Here is a 16,266-nt window from a genome sequence, read left to right as displayed (position 1 = left end):
ATAACTCTGTCAAAGAAGTTAGATATGTATCAAATTATCTCTTGGATTTCTTAGTTGTATAGTATTATGAATGTGTGATCTGTTTTATTTTTAATGATGTTTTATATTTAATTTGAAGTAGAGAAGTTTAGTAGGAGTGCTAAGTTATGGCCTGAAGCAGTGATGGAGCACCTGGTGGGAAGGCAGGGCCAGCCCAGGGGAGCTCAGGTGCATGCAGTGCAATGCACTGAGTGATGGAAGGGGGGAACCAGGATCCCCCCCCCCTTCCCAGCCCTCATTTAAGGGCTGGCAGTGGAGGAGAGGGGATCTTACTTGAATTTTCTGCATGCCTGAGGCTCTCTAAAAGGAAGCAAGTTTTGTCCTTTATTTCTGTGCCCACAGCTGTTGCATTAGAGCAGATCCTCACTTGCTGCAGCCTAGGACCGTGCTGCTCTGCTGTCGTTGCTGTGCTTTCCATCATGTTACGAGACGTTTTTAGAGCCTGCAGAAAATCTCTAATTGCAAAGCAGCAGCAATCAGTTTGCAGTTAGGACTGAAGCTGGCTCCTTATTTAGATTAGAATAATAATATAATGTCTTTCCTGAGCTCCTAGAGTCCTTTGAGTCACTTTCAAACTTCATGTGCTTTATTTTATCCTGATGTATGCTTTCCTGGGGAGGTTGTCAGTTAGTCAGATAAAATGTTTTCTGTAGCAGCGCTCAAAGATCTCATCTGACTTCTAATCTTTTCTTGAAAATGTAACGTTAATGTTTCATTATTTTCCTGCTAAGAAAACATTGCTGTACAGGTGTAATCTTTGTATGTTAATGAAGAATTGTATGAAATCACAAACCTTGTGGTATTTAAGACTTAAACCACACCCAGACAGAAGAGTGAGCAGTATTCTAAACATGTAAGTCCACAAAAGTAAAGGTAATATTAAAGAGGTGTGGATTAAAGAAGTGTTTATGAAAGTACAGTTTAAAACAGAAACTGAAAAGTGACACAGGAGAGACAGTACTACAGAGCTCTGGTCACAGAGCTTGGGCAGATCTGAGGTGGCCTTGAGAGGAAGAGAAGAACCTTGATTTTTTTTATTTTTTTTTTCAGATCCAGATGTACAGGGTGGAGGATGAAATAGAAAACTGACCCCAATACTGGTGCAAGAACAAATTAATAGTCTTTCTTTTTTTAAGAACTTGAATGGAGGCATACATTTCTTGCTTTTTTTTTTTTTTTTCCTTTTTTTTTTTTTGAGGGAGAGAGACTTCAGTATAGATAGCTGCAGCTGGGTTTGAGACAGGAATACGTTCTGTGCTTCTGGAAATCTCGTGATACGATTCGTGCTTTCAGATTCTCTGTTGCTGCCTCCTGCTCTTCAGCTCTCTGTTTTTTGGGTGCTCCCCTCTGTCATCCCAGGAAATCGGGCTCTCTTTCCAATCTGCCTTTCTGGTGCATTTCCTGTGGTTGCTTCAGCAATCCCATATGTAGAAGCCTTGCTGAATTCTGCAAAGTAAATTCAACATCTGTGCTATGCTGATGTTACAATTCTTGTGTTTGATAATCAAACCTTTTTTTTTTCCAAAATAACTTTAAAACCAAACATTATCTTGGTTTGTAGACGAGTGTGTTTAATTGTAGCTTGCTTTGTGTTTGGGCTTTTTTTGCTCTGAAAGCGCAGGCAGTGGCTTGGCTGTGTGACAGATGTGGCTTTACATCTGACAATTGCTGTTAAAACATGTTATGATCATATGGCACAATTATCCACAAGGTCAGCAGTCTGTCACTTCACATTCATGGGGGAAAAAGTGCATTAAAAGTGGGAAGAAAAAAAAAAAGTGGATGAATGCAAAACCAATGAATTTATGTGAGCGTGGTTATTGTTTGCCTTCCGGTCATCAGGATAACACCAGGGTAACACTTGCACTGTGTGCTTTGCTCGATAAATGTGCTGCTTTGCTCAGGCCTGGCTGGTCTTCTGACTGCCAGCAGTGCAGATAGCAGGTGCTTCCTGACCTTGGTGTGGGGGTGAGGTTTGGTTGCTGTGGTTTAGAAGACTCTCATAAAGAAAGGGTAGAAGATTCAAAACAAAGTAGTTACTTACTATGGATACAAGTTAACTGGAGGTGAAATTTTGCTCCTCCTACAATGACCTGATTTCTCTAAAATCAAGTATCTGGTAAGCAAATTCGTTTATACTCCCATGGGTCTACAATAAGTGAGGATATATGTGTATTGCTTTCACTGTTTTTATTTAAGAACTCCGTATCAAAAGTGTAGCAGTGCAACTCAGAAATGTGTGGAGAGAGATGGGAGCAGTTGTGATCAGCAGGCAGACTGCTGCAAGGAAACATGGAGGAGATTCTGAACTACTTATGAATAGCTTTCTGTGGTAGAAATACAGTAAGGTAAATTGAGAACACTTCAAATGAAGGAAATGAGACCTCAGAATGGGTCATTACAAAACTGCCAAGGAGGCTCAACCGCAATCTGCGTGTGTTTATTGTTGTCTTATCGTTGCTTAGTAAACCATGCTAAAGTAACTGGGTCTTTGTTATGTGTAGGGTTGGTTGGTTGTTTTTAGCCTGAATTTAATTTTATTTAATTGAAGGACTTATTACTTGTTCTTTGATAAAGCAGTAGCCATGCTAGGGAGAGAGGGGAGAAGAGTGAGAAAGAGAAGATAGAGCTAAAATTCACTGAGTGCTACTGCTTTGAATGTGGTAGTGTGTGCTGCGCAGGGCCTCTGATTTTAAAATACTTTCAAAGAGATTTGGAAGATATGCTTCATCTACCTTTTTAGCCTTTGAAACATTACTTCATGAGCCCAGTTGCAAAAGTTTGTAATCCTATAAAAGGGATATATTATGAAGTTTTTAAAAACCCTTAAGTGTTGGTTGAAGTACTTTAGGATCCAAAGAATCATATTAATATGTGTGCATAATAAAACAAGAGCCTTTGTATTAAAACTGGTTACCTGTCATGGCTTCTGGGCATTTGGCTTTTGAATTCTCCCAGCCTTCAGTCTGATATTTGATATCTCTTGCAGCCAAAGCTCCTGTGAGGTTTTGAGGGAATCCAGGATGGCAGTTTCAGTGCCTTATCCAAACATGTATTGGAAAAGGACCAGAGAAATGGTGACAGCAGATTCAGGTAGGTTTTTACTATTCATTGTCATGTGTTTTTTTTTTTTTTTTTTTCTAAACTAGAATGACCTTCCTTATTAACATTTAATCATATATATTTGTTTCACTCTAAAACAGGAAATATTGAATTATTTCTAATGCTGTGTTTTGAAATAATTTGATTTTTAATGGCATGCACTGAAATAATGAGCATGCATAGGGTTACAACTGATTAAACGTGCCAGAATAATAGCAGCAACCGCTGCATAATTGCTTTCTAAACACTGTATGCAATGCAGAGTTTTCCTACAAAGTATTTTTGTAAGAGTTGTAATATTCAGTTGTAATGTTGTTGATTTCTCTTGTAATATTGCTTTAATAATTTCTTAGTATTTATCCTAATTAACATAAAACTTAATCACTTACTTTTGAGGAATGAAATAATTGTAGTACTGTTGAACAAATTATCTTTTCTCTTGGCACTTTCTTGGAATTACTCGAAGTACTCTAGGGCTTATCAACTATGAATTCCACAATATAGTTTGTTTTAGAGCCTGGGAATGCATTTTTCATATAAATAGATCACTATTTCAACCTGGCTATTCCTGGTAGTAACAAAAGTTCTTTAGGGGCAGATGTAAAATAGATTGATATACTCAATCCAATTTCTCTTGAAAAGGTGTCCAGATCACAGAAAAGCCTGCTATGATTGACACTAATTGGCAGCCCTGCTGGCGGATTCTGGAATGCAATTTGAAGACGGACTGGATCAAGAGGATGAAGTAATGTGTTCACCTAGGATCAGAGGTAGCCCTTACCTGTCAGCAGTGACAGATGCTGGTGGGGTGGTGTATGAACCTTGGCAAATCCTTTCCTTTAGTTCCTTTTCTTCATTCTTTCTGTTGATTTTGGTTTCTGGTGTTTCAGAGTAATAATACTTAGAAAAACAAAAACCACCACAAAATTGAGTAAGATGTCAAGTTGATACTCATGAAATTTCATATAGTAAGAAAATGTTAGTGGAAGAGATGAGGTATTTTTCTTGTCAGTCATACCTAGAGAGTGAGTGTTTTGACTTCTGCCAGACCAGAGGAATGCCAAAATGTCTCAGTATGGAGGGTGAGTTTGGTGAGGTGAGGTGATGTTGACCCATTCTCAGCAGGGGGCTTTGTGGGGAACTAATCAAGATGCCCTTCTGTTTGTTTTTTTTTTTTCCTCTGGAGGTCTTGGCAAGTTGCTAGAAATACAGACCTCTGGTAATTTTTAGAAGACTTCTTCACTATGGCATTTCTTTGCCTGTTTGTGTAGATTTAGACTACTTTGGATTGCTTTAGTCCTAAATGCTACCTTAATAAGCAGTTGGTTTTGGTTATCATGTGTTTGTATTTGAAGCAGCATTTTTGTGTGTGCACGTTTGTATGCATATGTCAAAATGTTTGCTTTGTCGTGAGGATACAAAATGTGACTGAAAAACATTCTGTTAAAACGGAGCTTATTACAAACTTCTGAATTGGATTGTGGATGCTTTTCTTACAGATCTGGTATATCTGATCATCAGCAAAAACTCCTGTCTACAATTCCTTCTTTTAGGACTTCTGGCCCTCACACTGGAAATTAATTTAAAACAAATTAAAGAAAGATGAAAATACTTGTGATCATTTATCCTTTTAATTAAATTAGAAGACTTGAGAGAATGTTTGTGGTCATTTGTGACCACTTACGCTTTTCAATTGTAAATTAATGGGAAATACGTTCCCAGAGTCATCTGCAGCTAGTCCCATGAGCCATATTACTCACTGTTTTTTCAGAGAGCATCAGTGAATGTGGGCTGGGATAATCTGATGGACAAATACTACATTAGACTGCAACTTAGGAAAAATAAATTCTTCTCCAAATACAATGCATTTTTCCATATATCCTAATAAGCTGCAAAGGCTCTACAATGAGTTATGTGCCACAGACCAAGGAACTTTTTCATGATGAATCTCAGTTTGTAGACCTCTGATAAATCTATTCTATTATACCTTGCTTATGAAAGTTGCATAGGAAAAAAGAAAAAAAAAAAAATAGAACGCTGTGTATAAACACTACATAAGTGCCTTATGATTTCTCATTTCCACCTTGATCAACCCTTACGGAGCAATTCTTTTCAGTCGTAAGAACCACAGACAAGCTATGAACTTATGTTTGAGACTTGTTGATATTAAGTAGAGAATTTCACAACATTTGGGTTCTGTTAAGACTGTTTCTCTGCTATTCCTTAAAAATATGATAGTGGTGACCAGGTTGCTGTATGTATGGAACAGTGAACAAAATAGGAAAGCAAAGCCTGGTGAATAATTGTCTTAAACGTGGTCTATGGAGGAAATGAGTATGTGCGGCAGAGTAAATATTTGAGTATTTTTTGTTTGGTTTGAAGCTTGCTTTTCTCTTAGTTTCCATGAAATACTCCCTCAGTGACAAAAGAGTAGAGTAATATAACTGAGGGTAAATAATCACCACTGAAGAGAAGCCCTTATTGTTCAGAAATGTTGGAATTCCTAGGTTTCTTTCTCAGTCTAAAACTCTTAGTTTGCGTTAACTACACAAAATTAGGTATTTTCCTTCTGTAATAAGTGGTACAATAATTGACAGAGAAGTTGGATAAGAAGGATAACATAAACTTGTCTTTTCTGAGGACTTTAAAGCTCTCTCCCTGCAACACTAATCTTATCAAGGAAGGGTGAAGGAAGTAGGAAGACCTTTTGTGTTTCTAAGCACAGTCTGTAATATAATTCAATCTGTGGAGCACGTATGGTAACGTGGTTACTTTGGATGTACTGTCCCTTCCCAGAAGGGCAATGGGAGGACAGCAAAGGGGTAGGATTGATGCCACAGTTGTCTCCAAAATCTTTAACCATGTCTGGAAAGATGTTTTTCTTGATTTTGTTTGTCTAAGGTAAAAGTTATGACTCGAGATACTTTATTGGCATTGACATTTGAATTCTGTGTTGATTTACATGAATTGAGACACATTTTGCTTCCTTGCACTTTCTTTCTACCTAAATTGGATTATAAGTGCTTCCTGCTGAGTATTGCAAGTGGCATAGAAGTAGTGGTAATCTATTGCCATGCTCACAGAGGATACTTCTGCAAGGGGTTCGACCCTTCTTAGAATACAGGGAGAACATAAAGGAAATTAAGTAGCACCTGGTTTTGTGAAGATGAGCTCTTAAAGTATGAACCTGTTTGGGGAAAATCTTACATTTAATTTTATTTGCCTTTAAGACTATAAATGAAGACATTAGGCAGATTGCTCCTGTTCTTGATGAGGTTGTGTAATTTACTCATTAAAGAAAAATATCTGCATTGGGAAAAATGCAGATAAAAATATCTAAAACTAAAGCAATAATAAAGACAGAAGTCATCTGTAGGACTTGAACAAGGGGAACCCTATTTTCCACAAGATGGAGCTGTGTGATTTCTGCTTTTGGAGGCAAGTCAGTCTGTTAGTAAAGGATTCTTTGATTCCTGTAACAAGGACAGAAGAATCACAGTGATCTATCATTGCTTTCTTACTCTGGTAATAAACTGCTGCAATTTAACTCAGGATGGTTGTTTGGGAGCTAAAAATATTGAATTTAACATAAAAGCCTCTGGATCTAGGGGAGAAACTACCTTTAGAAAAAGAAATCCATTACCTTTCTCTATGAAGAGCACAGTAATTTACTTGGTGTGCAGTGTCCTGTCAATTATCCTTTATTTACTCTGATGATGACTGCAATGCAGGTTTCTTTGGAATGATTTCTTATCTTTTATGCTCTGTAACATCTGCACGAGGGAGGGATATGATTGCCTGAATGATAATTCAAACAAAATATTCTCAGTAGTGGTGATGGACCTTCAGTTCTGGAGTGTTTATTAATCTGAGCAGATGTAAATGTAGTAATTCATCAACAGAATGGAACAGTGCCTTTGAGAGCAGTATCTAAAAAAGATCAAGGAGCCATAGTAGAAAAATAACTGAAAGTGACAGGATTGAGAGTCAATTGTTTTCTTGGCTGAGATGGTTGCCCAAACAAAGGCCTGGAAAGATGAGAGTATTTCCAGAATATACCAAGAATCTCTTCTTAAAGGTTCAGTTACTGAGGTGCTAATAATCTGGGATATGTCCCTAACAACCCAGGTGCCAACTGTACAATTACTGATAGAACTGATGTAGACACAGCTAAAAGGCACACAATTGTGCAAGAAGATTCAAGAGCATTGGAATGCTGGCCTACTTGAATTAACTAGCAGCTTGTTTGCAACATTGTTAAATCATGCTGCATCTGACATTCTCTGATCTTTTCTTATTTTTTATTAATGCTTTGGATTATAGTGGTTATTGTTTATAAACACTTTGCAAACTCTAAAAAAATGATCTGATTACAGTTGATAAGTGTAAGCCTGGTTCCCGATTCGATTAAGTCCACTCGAGCTACAGTTCCTTTCTTCATATCCTTCTCATTGCTAAAACCCAGCTTCTCCACTGATTCCTAAATGTACCTCCAGCCGTTTCCTTGCTGGTGAGAAGCAGAAGACCTGTGGTTGCTTCTGAGTTATGTGCAAGTGGATTGTGTGGCTGATGCATACACAATGATCAGCTTGCTGGTATGTCAAGCATTACAGATAATTGCTGAGCTTACACAGCAATATTTTCCTCACTGAGAAGGCTCATATCAGCCTTTTTTTCCTACTCATCTGTCAGTTCTCATGGAAACTTGAAACTTGGTATCTTTAAGACCAGGTCCTTTTGTCAAATTTGATCAAAATTAGCCAATTCATTCAAAAGTTATGAAGGAGGGGATGAGAACTGACAGGCTGGCAGTACATCTGTGTAATTTGTTTCCTTGTGTAGCTGGCATGGAAAAAACCAGTTTTCTAGTTTTCCAAGTAGGCAATCAGAATTCAGAAACCTGCATTTAATTGAAGCTTTCAGAAGTTCATGTGAGTAACTTAATGTGCAGAACTTACTGTGTTGCAAGTCACAGTCCGGGGAGTCATCACTGTGGGTTTATGTGCTTCCATTTGAGTTCACGGAGAAGGATGATGTGATATCTGATGACATTCACTACTGGAGAACCTCCTGAAGGTTAAAAGCCAGGTTGTAAAGCAGACTCTCTTTCAGACTTCTTATCCAGCCAGTTTTGGAAAAAATAAAATTCCAGCAATGGCAACAGCAGAGTGTTGACTGTCCACAAACTTTTTTCCTGAGCAAAACATTTTAGGGTAAGAGAAAAGCTGAAGGAGATAGCTGGTAGGAGATGAAAGCTACGTTTTTACACCTTCTGAAGCTGTAATATGCTTTTTGATATAATGAACTGACCCAGCTCATAGCTTTAAAATAGAACTAAAGAAAGCAAATGCTTTTATGAATGTTGTTGGGTGGGGTAGGGAGTTGGTGTAGGTACTGAATTGGCAGTCTGTGGGTGAAACCTCTGTTGCAGAGTTAGACATTACTGTATCTTATTGGGTTTGTCTTTTCTTTGATTATGCATCCCTGAAGGCAGGGAAAGCAAACTTCTTTTAAAGAAGTGAAATATTGCAGATGCTAGGTAAGATTGGAATCCCAAATGCATGCGTTCTTAATTGATAGGAGATGAAATGAACCACTTGGTGTTTTGTTTTCCCTGCTTAAACAGCTCCTAGTTTGTAAAAACAGTCTTGTTTTTGAAGAAGTTGTAAGAAAGAGTGCTGTGGTAGGAAAGAGATTTTGGCTATGTGCAGTACTCCAGCTACATAGCTTCATACTCTATCTTGAGAAAGATACGATTATGTATATTCTGTAACAAAATTATATGAAAGGATGAAAACTCCTCCATCCACTGGCAGGAAGTGTAAGAACCTGCTTGGCTGAGACATACTTTTAAGATTTTCAGAAGAATTCACATCAGTAATGTGTGTTAAATTGCATCCCGTGAGGGAAAGCACAAAAAGAAAAGGGTGGGCAGTAATAGTCAAGCTTTACTTTTTTGTCACCAAGAAACAACATTGTAACTGAAACACAAAAGCAAAGTGTGGAATGCATAATGTGAGAAGGAGGCATGTAATAACAGGGAGAGCTTCTGAAGTAACTTAAAGCACCTTCATTTGTTTCCTTGTTTGCAGGTAAGTGTAGTGCAGCCTACACACTTCAATCAAGCCCGCAGGAGACTTTAATAAGTGATAATAAAGCGTGAAAGGTTGCTATCTGAGAAGGCTGGAAAGATGCATGTGCTTATTGCTAGTAATTATGTATCCAGTTAGCAGGCACCAAAATAGTTGCTCTAGCTTTTATTGCACCCTGGCACCCAAACTCGGGAGCATCCATGAGCTTAACAGAAGCTGAATTTCAATTTTTGATCTACTGAGCTTGAAGTTCATGGAGGAGATGTCAGAAATGGTAATTGGGCTAAGAAAAATATCCACACTACTGCTTTGCATCTATCTTGCCAGCTATCGGGCTATATGATTAAAGGAAGGCAAACACTGTGTGTTGAAACATAACAGTTTATTTAACTGGAATGAAGCAGCTATCTCATTTACCTATAAATACATTATGAAATCCATTTTTATCATGGAACTCAGATGCACAATTTCTTTACTTTTGGGATTTGTTGTCTGGAAAATTGAGAACTTTTTGATCAGTCTCTTTTTCTTTCAGTGGAATCATCTTGAGACTGTTCCAGCAGCAGCAGAATTGTGGTCTGCCATTGGCTATCCAGCAGGGTGACTGCATGTGCTTGTGTGAGGCTATATTTCAACTTCCCTGGATTATTTCAGCGTGTGAATACCTTGATTATTCCTGAAAAACAAGAGGAATAAAATCATGTGAAGCGCAGTTATTCTGTAGTAACTCAGTATAAAAGCAAGCCAAAATAAGATGTAATCCCTGTCAATTTAGGACGAGGCTAGTATGTTATGGAACACCTTTTTTGTGTACCCAGATTCCACCTGAAATAAAAAGGTATCTGAGTACTTCCTGCTGCACTCCTGGTAGGCTGCCCATGGATCCTCTGGTCACTGTGAATGAAGACAGAAATGCCTCAAACACTTTTACTCCCAAAGTAGCATTACTTTAGAATAAATACTGTGACACAAAGGATCAGTGCTTTTTGAAAGTCACCTCTAGCAGAACTTGTACAAGTTTTTGTGTGAAGTGTGCATCTTGCTGTTTTATTCGCTGTGGGTTTATATTTGGAGAAGCAGCATGCTTTATTGACAACATTCTGCCCAATGGGTGTTGAGGTCTGATATCTTCTCTTATCACTTGTTGTTAAAAGAATTTCTGGGGGGTTAATAGTTAACTATTAGAGGGAAAAGGAAGAATAGAGAAATAAATTGGCACAATTTTAATTGTTGTATCCATGTTGGAGCCCTGGATTCTTCTCTTTTAGCAGGAGGAGTTTTGCTCTAGTTTTTTGCTCGTATTGAGCCCCCAGGAATGGACTTTGCAGAGTAACGGATGAGGGGGGAGATCTTAGGATGGCTTCTCAAGTATTCTTGTGTGTTTACCACCTAGAACTCAAGCGTTCCTGTTCTGCTGGTTGAGGCCCAGAAGGTAGCTGCACCCCCTGTACTTCCCACCCCGGCATTGTTTTCTAGAAGTTACTCTGCTCATACGCTTAATAGGAATTGTTCAGAAGCCATGTGGTATATGAAATCCATCTTCTTCCCCAAAACATAGCTGTGAAATACATTTTGCCATGCAATGAATACTTGATCAACTTGGTTATTGAGCCCTAATGTGCCCCAAATGATGTGTAAATACAATTAAGCGGTAATGAGATGTCAGCAGGAAATGGAATGCCCTGGCTGAGTACCAGGGCTCTGTCACTGGGAATCTACGTGGCATCGTGTTAATATTGCAGGCTCATGAATTTTTTAGCTTGAGTAAATGCAAAAATCCTTCATACCCTATCCTGTATATATCCGGTTGGCTGGAAGAATCTGCTGCAGGGCTAGGCAGCTTTCTGTTATGATTCATAGATGTGCTTTCTCTCATGTATTCTCTTACAGAGTGAGCGTTGCTATGTTCTCCTTTCTTTGAAATGGAATGCTCTCGACTGCTGTTCAGAGTGCTGGAACATAGATGTTTTGAAAAGTATAATTAGTTGTCATCAAATAATATGTGACTTTTTTGAGGGGGTAATCTCTTTCCAGCAGTTCCTGTTTGCCTGTTCACTCAACATGAATTAATTGCATCTTCTCTCCTTCCCGTCTGTATTTTATCTTGGTTTTTATGGAAAGACAAGGGCTTAGCCTCAGAGATCCAATTGAAAAATAGAAGTGATAATGGCATGTATAGAACAGAAGGAAGAGTATGAGAGTGAGTATTGAAAATTAAAAGTACTTTACTTGGATACATTTTTACCAAAAGAGATTCAGGTCCAGCAAAAGAGGGGGGAAAAAAGAGATTTTTGGGTTGACTGAATGTCAAATTATCTTCTTCCATACCTTTTATCCTCTGGTTTTGAAAGTCAATCTGTCAAGTATCGTTGTTGGTTTTAGGTTCTTTGCTAACAGAAGCACATAACTGGTTACTTCTTACCAGGATCATTATTTTTCTCAGTCATAATAATGTCTCTTCTTTTTGAAAATAAAACATTTTCTTAAAAAAAAAAAAAAGCAAAAAAAAGAGAGGTAATGTTAGTTATACCACATGATACTGATAGTAAATATTTACAATTAAATGTTATACAGTAGCTTAATAGTATAGATGGAGCAATTAGGATTGGGTAGTAAACTGCCAAAGCAACTGGGAAACCTCACACTGGGAGCCTAAATCTACTCTTTTGACTCCCTGCTAATGCTGTTTTAAGGGATGAAATTGTTGTACTGTCTGCTCTGATAAAGGAGAACTCTTTCTGCCATGGTAGATTATTTTTGAGAAATAAGAAGTGGATTGCATGCTGCCATTTTTCCCCTCATTAGCAGGACCAGTTCCAGGAATCTAAACTGTCACTATTTTTAACAAAATTCAAGATGCTTTGGAATTCCTCTGAACGTGACCTTTTTCCTCTCTGCCAATGTCCCACCTCTTGATGTATACTGAGCTATTCCAGGAAAATACTGCATTGAGAAACATGAATACGTTCACTGGGAGAAAAGTTCACTTGCCGGCTTGTAGTAGGAGGGATACATATTCAAGAAGGCAGATTGAAGCTAGCTACAGTTCTTCTGTAAGAAGAACTTTCATAACTTTCTTTGACTTCTATTGTAGTACGCTTTCCTGAATATAATTTCACAGAAAACCCAATTTGATCACCTGGTATGATCTGGAAAATTGTTGAATTTTTGAATATTGTCTGCTTGGCTAAGAAACGTTAAAATAAGTTGTTGGTTGTACTCTAGGCAGTTGCTCTTTTTTTTTTTGTCAGTTTAGTCATTCTAAGACTATGCCTCTTGCTTGGAACAGTGTGTGCACAAAACACTATTTGTGAATCTTCATATTGTGTTTGCTCAGTTAACAATTTTAGGACAGTATATTAGATGCCTGGGGCATTTAATCTCCATGACTCTAGGCTGAAACTAGCAGGAGCTACAGTATACCAGGAAAATAAGTCAGACAAATCAAGAAGGTCTTGACTGACATTAATGTGAGACTAAGTTAAATTTTTAGAGCTTAATTATTAAAATATTTAATATTGTTTTGAACTTTTGCTCAGAACCTTGAGGACTTTTCATTTCCTAATAGCTCAGAAATAAGCACTTTTTTTTTTTTTAAGTTTGTATCAGTAAGACAAGGATTTGAAGTAGTAGAAATCGAAGCCATAACAAGCAAGAGAAAGGAAGTACTGTAAAATATCAATTTACAAATACAAGAAAGGCCAGAAAGTTTCCCATTAAATGCTCTTGCAAACCATGCTCCCTGCTAGCACTTCTCGCTTAGCTTTTACTGGATTCCTCTGATGTGGTTAATCACTCCATCTGTTAGACAGTGAGCAGTTTGTCCTTTGCTCTTTTCTGAGACTGATCTGGCTGGCTGCAGTTCACAACAGCCTCTGCACATCTTCAAATGGTTCAGAAGATAAATGTTGAGTGAAATCTTCGCTAATGAAAATGGAACTCCCACATGGGAGTATTTGCTTTATCTATCTTTTAAAAGAAAAAAAAAAAAGGAACTTGTTTGTTCATAACTTCTCATTAACTTTACAGGATCTGCATTTAGTCAGAATAACACCTTTTATCATTGGAAAAATGAGTGGAGTTTTGTTCCCGTTGCTGGAATGATTCTGTAGGAGGTGGTGCCATGTGGAGAACGCTCCAGAGCTTACTGTGTGGAGGAAAGTACTTTCTCTTCTGCTGTAGGTAATTCACAGCACCTTAATAAGGATAACTCTGCCTCTGATCTGTGTTATGTGTTTTGATGGATCAGCCTTTTATATTGTGTCCCCACAGAGATGCTGTAAGGGGAATTTGCACATATTTACATGATGTGAAAATATTATATAGTAAATAGTACTCATTAGACCATGTTAATTTTTTAAAAATGTTTGAAGCATGTAAATTTTTTTTTCTTCAACATTCCAAACATTTACAGGAAAAAAATTAAACTACTGAGGATTTGGATTTTCATTCAGATCCTTGTCATAGCTTTTGGTTTTAAGTTGTGATAGTGAAAACCTTCTTTCACCAACGGAAAGTCCTCCTTCAAACCTGTGGCTGTTGTGTTTTATAGTACAATTTATCTAATTACTATGCAGTAACAGAATTTATTTGCCTTATTTTATGCAACTGATTATCTCTTGGTCTATGAAGAGGGCCAACTGAAGTTGATGAGCAAGTGTGAGAGGAGTAGGTAGGATGGTTTGGCCAGACTGCTGTGTGCTGCTAATGGGAAGGGGGAAGAGACAGCGATGTCACTGTGACAGCGAGGTGGAGCAGGGCTGGTGAGAGGCTTTGGGCAGGAGTGCTGTGCAGATCCTAGAGGAGCGCCTGAGTGGGCGCACAGACTGGGGCTGAGTGGGTAGAATTTCCTTTGCTCATTACAGAGCATTTCTTCTCCTCTCATTTCCTTGAGCCTGGGGATATTCAAGTCCAAATTTGAATAAAACTTATTTATCTGTTGTCCTCATGCTGAAGGCCTTTTCTCTAATCATATTCAAACCACTTCTTCAAATTATTTGTGTCTGTATAAGCATTTGAAATTATGCTGTCAGGAAAAAAAAAAAAAAAGGCTGCACGAAAAATACCTAGAAATAATTTTCAAGTGTATTCCCTTCTGACTCTGAAGAACATGTGTAAGTCAGCTTCTTTTTCTTTAAACCCTATTCTGAAGCTGCTGTTGTTCAAAAATATTTTTTCCTCTCTTTCCAGTTGGTGAAACTGTGTTTCTACCTCTTCCCTCAGTAAATCTTCAAGTTCTCATCCTTAAATTCTTGCACAACTCGGATGTTGTAGGTTTTGCATTTCAGATGGGAGTGCTATTTGAGATCCTATTTTCCCTGTGGTAACTGGGAGGTATTTAGAAGCTGAGAGAGTATGAGGGCTGCTCCAAAGGTAATGCCTCCTATTTTGTGATGTCAGAGGCAGCTGTAGCTGGGATGGCAGCAGAGGCTGAACCTTCCCACCAACGTTCCGTGCCGTGGTGTTGCTGTGTGACAGATGGCAGCAGAGGGGCACTGTGACAGAATGGCACCTGAGTGGAAGTGTGGGTGGAGCAAAGGGTGGAACTGAGTTCCTCCATGGGGAAAAAAGGGCCCCCAATGACACTTATCAGTGCTTGTGAACATTTATGGAGACTGAACAGTGGGTGTCAGTGCAGTGAGGCTGTGAGTGGTGCATTTCAGCAGTGGAGACAGTGAGAGTGGGGCACTGTCATGGTTTTATGATTTTTGTTATTGGTATTCCACATCGTAACATGCATTTACAGCCACTTGAATAACTGTGTTGTAATGACCTAATGGAGACCCTGTAGATCTTATTTATTGCTCATTAACAAAAAATGACAAATGTAAACTGTTAAATGCTTTATGACTTCTCTCATTGTTTTGCTGGGAGCTGTTATGTATCAGTGAGCAGCAAATGCATACTATGGTTGCTTGCATTAAATGCTTATTGTCAAACTGAAGAATGTTACCAGCCAGGACCAATTATTTTGATTCCACACACTTCCAATTATGTTTTTTAATCAAGAGAGGGGAGAACAGGAAACCTGAGTCTTTATAATGATTTGCACCATGTTAATAAAAAAACCCACACATTTAAATTCTTCAATTAATGTTCCTGCATTTTTGCCTCCCTTCCCCATCTCTCTCCAAATTTGGCAGAAGAGGCAATCTTTTTGAGTTTGATTTCTTTTGCTTATGCATAGTTTTGTCTTTTTACCTACAATATAGTTTTCAGAACTGATACCTCTTCCCTTTTAGAACTGATACCTCTTCCCTTTTCAGCTGCACATCTGGTGACCACAGATCTTAATTATAGCACAGCTGATCATTAGAAGTGTTCTTTCTTCTTACAATGTGTAACAACAGGATATGGATATCAAAGACTGCTTTTCTTATCTCCAGTCATTCAATAGCACCAAAGCATAACAGTGCAGTAGTGAAGTATTAAATCAGAGAGCATCACAAGAAACTGCAAGTTTTCTTTGTGTATGGGGCTGCTGAATCACGGCCTGAACCTCTGATTGATCACCTGAGGCGAGCAGTGAGTCAGCGTCAGCCACGGGAGCACAGGTGAAGGCAAATCACCTGTGCTGCTGGAAGGGGTGGAGCCTGGCTGCACCTCTCCTAGAGCCATTTAATTGCTGACTGCCAGCAGGAAAGGGTCTCTTTCTGGAGATCCATTCTATTGGAGTTTTGCAGTGAGCCCAGGACACAGGTAAGCACTCTATCTATTCTCTTTTGTATAATAACCTGCTTAGCCAATCTCTGGTATATTCCATAATTATAACATCTGTACATTCATTGATTGTATACCTTATTTTACTAAGCTGGTTAGTCTTTTGGTTTATTTCGTAATTATAACATCTTTATATTCACTGATTATACACTTTGGTTTTTAGATCAGCGCTGAAGTCTTCTGCTCATTTCAGATAGGCTTTTTAGTCTTGTTAATCTTGGTCTTAAGATTTTTTTTTTTTTTTTCTGTGGATATTGAAAAAGAATTCAGATCCAATGCTCCACGGCAGAGCAAAGATTCCTTCTAGTTTTCT

General features: G+C 38.3%; 1 long non-coding RNA gene across 1 annotated transcript in view; it reads left to right on the top strand.

The window, feature by feature from the left end:
• Positions 1 to 2,040: 2,040 nt before the first annotated feature.
• LOC104913457 (uncharacterized) overlaps positions 2,041 to 16,266 on the top strand; it is a 319,967-nt gene continuing 305,741 nt past the window's right edge. The window contains exons 1-3 of the long non-coding RNA XR_004161534.2: positions 2,041 to 2,158; positions 3,029 to 3,132; positions 3,784 to 3,911. This is a non-coding gene — a long non-coding RNA (uncharacterized LOC104913457). The remainder of the gene's footprint in view (positions 2,159 to 3,028; positions 3,133 to 3,783; positions 3,912 to 16,266) is intronic.

This window comes from Meleagris gallopavo, chromosome 16, assembly GCF_905368555.1.
Source record: "Meleagris gallopavo chromosome 16, MGAL_WU_HG_1.1, whole genome shotgun sequence".
Taxonomy (NCBI): domain Eukaryota; kingdom Metazoa; phylum Chordata; class Aves; order Galliformes; family Phasianidae; genus Meleagris; species Meleagris gallopavo.
This window is presented reverse-complemented; position numbering and strand designations above follow the sequence as displayed.